This window comes from Poecilia mexicana, unplaced genomic scaffold (assembly GCF_051168715.1).
Source record: "Poecilia mexicana isolate PSO_F unplaced genomic scaffold, ASM5116871v1 scaffold_4, whole genome shotgun sequence".
Classification (NCBI taxonomy): Eukaryota; Metazoa; Chordata; class Actinopteri; order Cyprinodontiformes; family Poeciliidae; genus Poecilia; species Poecilia mexicana.
Window position 1 is genome coordinate 10,982,266 of NW_028263373.1, and position 4,239 is coordinate 10,986,504.

At 40.9% G+C, this 4,239-nt stretch overlaps 1 non-coding gene across 1 annotated transcript; it reads right to left on the bottom strand.

Annotated features, from left to right (window-relative positions):
* Nucleotides 1-3,614: 3,614 nt before the first annotated feature.
* On the bottom strand, nt 3,615-3,686 carry trnae-cuc (transfer RNA glutamic acid (anticodon CUC)). Its single transcript has one exon. It is a non-coding gene; the product is annotated as a tRNA-Glu (tRNA).
* Nucleotides 3,687-4,239: the final 553 nt, after the last annotated feature.

Here is a 4,239-nt window from a genome sequence, read left to right on the forward strand (position 1 = left end):
AATTACCCCCACCCATGTGGCAGCAACACAGGCCAGCAGGGGGCACACAGTGACAAAAAAGAAACACTACAAATACAATGTGAGTGAATCAAATCAATTTCTGCTCCAAGATTTTAAGATAAGATTTCAAAAAGTCAGAGGTTTGTAGTGTGTGTGTGTGGGAACGAGGGCAGTGTATTTACCGCCACTCGGTGAGTTATGTGTGTCACCAAGTCTGTACACCTTAGAGGACCCTCCAGCTGTGGTGGTTTATGTACATACAGCCAGAACTGCTTCGCTCTCAATCTCTGCTTGGCCTTTCTGACCGCCGGGCTGCAAACGGCCCTCTTGTGGAGCAACTGCGCCGCGGTTGGAAAATGGAGCCTCTAACTCACAGAGTCATTTGCCGACGCCACTCTTGGGATTCGAAGCGAGTTGCGGCAGCGCAAAGATAGAAATTGGAACTGGCAGCAAACATGAAATGGGGTCATGGGATTTGCCCCCCGTCATACACACATACACACACACACACACACTCCGTCGACACATGCATCTACACGAAGCATGTGAATTTGAAGGTCTCCTGATTACCAAGGGTGGTCTGTTCAGACAAAAGGTGGCAGAGATAAACTGTCTTTTACAGAGCGTCCTAAAGAGACTTGGTGCTTTGCTGCTGTCATTCAGTATCTTTTGAAGAGTCTTCACACAAGACATTAAGTAGAGTCTAATTGATTTGAGGTTTATTCAAATTAAAGGCTTTACGCCTTAGATACAAGTTGAGGGTCATCATTTGTGTGAAATTCCCATACTCTTTTTTTCTCTGATAAAGTGCCAAATAATACGTTTGCCTGTTGTTGTTGTTGTTGTTGCCTGTTTAGATCAACCATGTAAACCAAGAACAATTTCTTTTAAGTGTCTTAACTGACAGGTGACCCTTACAAACATTTCTTAACATGTTTTTGAATTTAATCTCACTAATTTCTACATATCCCTTGAGGATCTTAAAGCTTAACTTTAGAAAAGGGGAAGAGAAAATCTCTAAACACCATTTTCTGGAATCCTAGTGTTCATTTTTTGTTTTGTTTTGTTTTGTTTTGTTTTGGGGGTTTTTTTGTCAGCCATTTAGTGAAAGCCTGTCAAAAATGGTTAGCTTCTCCAGTGAAACTACTTCTTTGGATCGTAGCTCCCAGTCCTGCCCTATGTCTGCACAGTTTCTTTCTATCCCCTTGTTTCTCTCCTTTTGTTTAGATAAAGCGAGGGATTAGGATAGATTTGCCCCCATAAAGCTGTGGTTTGATGGGCTTTTATCCCACCATGTTGCTAAAGCTGTGTAGCCCCTGGATTAGGCCCTGACAATAGAAACCCTTGTGCTGGGCCGCAGCCTGAGGGGCACAACCGAAGTTCTGCTCTGAGAAAGAGGGAGGAAGCAAACCTGCCAACTCCAATACATCAAGTCTGCCGGAGAAAGCGTTCAGAGGAGTTGCAGCAGAGACTGCTCAATCACGCAAGGGAAGAGAATACAGTGAACAACTCATGGCTTACATCACATCTGGACAGGAACTCAGCTCATTGATCCAGGTTGCAAACTTTAAGGAAACTGCGTTCCCGAAGCGTCTTTCACAGATAAGACTCACAAATGCGTCATAAAAGACAGTACATGAAAGTTAAAGCACGATCGATCAGTCAAAAACTGATAAAGTCAAAGACATTATCAAAAACAAAAACACAATTATGCTTAAAAAAAATAAGAGAAGGAAGTTTGAATGTTTTAAACAACTTCTTTGAATGTTCCAAGATTCTCAAGACAGCGCAAAAGAAAGTTGTTCCAAAGTCGAGGTGCATCGTTCTGGAGAGAGCGATCCTCCTGAAGATTGAAATATTACTATGTACAACTGGCTCTTCATAGCAAAGTTACTGCATCTGTAGCTCTCTGCTGTCTGAATGTGTTGTTTTCTCTCTGCTTTTACAGTTCACTGCGCTGGAACAAAACAAATACAATTGAAACATCACGATGCTCTCGTTGAGCGCTGCCACGGCTGTACAACAGCATATTCATGTTTAAGTTGTGACTCATCATCACAGCAAATAGAATTTGATCTTATGTAGCGCAGTTTCCAGTTGACGTCCCCACTTTACTATGCATATAAACCACGTAGCCCACATTAGGAGCAGCTGGCCGGGAGCTGGACAGAATGCACGTTTTAAGTGTTTATGAATAAACGAAAACGGCTTGTTCATTTAAAAGCAGGCGTCGAGCTCGTGTGAGGACAGACTTAAAGGTGAATGGCCCACTAATACACAGCCAGAGGACTGCTAGTGGCAAGCTGCTTTGTTACTCCAGTCACACAGGTCCCACCGAAGCAGTCAATTCTGAACCATGCATCAAAATGATTAATTTCACCCAAATGAGCACAAGCTAACCTTGGCTGAGAGCATGAGCTGGCCACAGCTGCTGGAATAAAACCTAATGTATGCAGAAAGTTAAAGAAAAAAGTTAATGATAAAAGTTAATGAGCTCAGAAGGCAGGATGCATCAACTTTCTTCTGAAGTCGGAGAGTTTCTCTCCGAGCCTTTTGAGGGGTAAAATTACAAACTAAGCACGCATTATAAACCTGATTAAAACCGCAGATGACTTATAAATCCCAGCAGCTTCCGCGTCTGAGCGTTGATTTATGCTGCCAAAGTCCTGATGCAGGGATAGAAGTTTGGAGGCAAGGGGATGACTGAAGACGCTAACTCAGATCTAAGCAGAGGCTTTAACAAGATAAAGCTTTCAATGCAGCCGGAGTGAGGAGAACAATGAGCATCCCAGGGAAATCCACCAAAATCCGAGAGTTATGAGCAGCACTGAGGATCGGAGGCATCGGAAGTATCAAACAAAGAAAGACAAAACAAACAAACAAACAAACAAACAAAAACAACACTGCCAGAGTAATTTGTATAATTAACAACAAAACTATCAAGTTATGTCTAGAACATGAAATTCTATCATTTGTTTTTGAATTGGGTGAAAAAAAGTAAGCATTACACATAAAAATGCAGGTACTTAATAAACTGTTTTTAGTTATGTTATTGTGAAAGTTTGATGGCATTAATAAGATTAACAACAATTTAATTTTCCTTTGCAATTGAAAAAAAATGAATTGAATTGAATAAAGAACCTAGAGGTTTAAGAAAATGGGATCAGGTGTTTTAGTGGCATAGAAATAGTACTGCTACAAGCTCACACTGGAAACTTAAAAATACTTAAATAATACTTAGGTAAACATCTTACTCTACTGAGATTACATGTAAAATATCACACTCCACCATTTTTATTTTTTTACTGAAAGGTTTTTACAGTTTGCTCATTTTAAATTATAAAATGAGCATATATATATATATATATATAACTTCAAGCGGTGTCAATATGGTGCATTTGGTAGCTATACGGAGTAATTTAATCTGTTCCCATAGAGAACACTTGCTGAAGTTATCCAGGAAGAAGCTTAAGGTTGTGTCAGTCCCTAAGGACTTGTGTAATGAATGTTTTCCCTCATCACAGCTGAATCAGATGTTTTCTGCAGAACTTTCACAAACTGAAGAGATAATTAGAGCAGCTGTCCAGCTCAACACCCATGACTGCAGGAAAAATTTCCCTGACCGGGAATCGAACCCGGGCCGCGGCGGTGAGAGCGCCGAATCCTGACCACTAGACCACCAGGGAGGGCTGAAAGGTTTTCTCAGGCATCGTCAAAGGCCCGTCAAACTGATGTGTGGCGACAAACTTTCTACATGTATTGTTCTGAATTATTTTTTTTTTTTCTGAAGCTATATGATTTTAAGCGCTTAATCCCGTTCACCTCTGTACGTTTTTTTTACGTTTAAATGTGAGAAGAAGAATAAGAAGATTGTTCCCTATTTCTTGGTCAGGACGGACTGCTGCTTCTGGCCTACAAAATCCTTCTAAACTGGGCCTCTTGACTCCTTCATTGAAAGCCTTGAGCCACGCTGGACATTAGGCCGCATTAGGTCGCGTAGGAAAGCTGATTTAAGGAAGAGCAGCTGAGAGGAATTCCTTCTCGCTTTATTTTGCTTTAGAGACGGTTCCCACAAAGAGACACTGCTCAGATTTACCTCCAGTTTAAGTTCTTATGTCCATCGGTTCACAAGTTAATCCAATTTTTCCCTCTTTAGGCCCAAATGCGAAGCAGCTACAGACAACAAAAAGGGAGAAGAAAACATTAAGTAAAAATAAATAAATAAAAAATAAGGAAAAT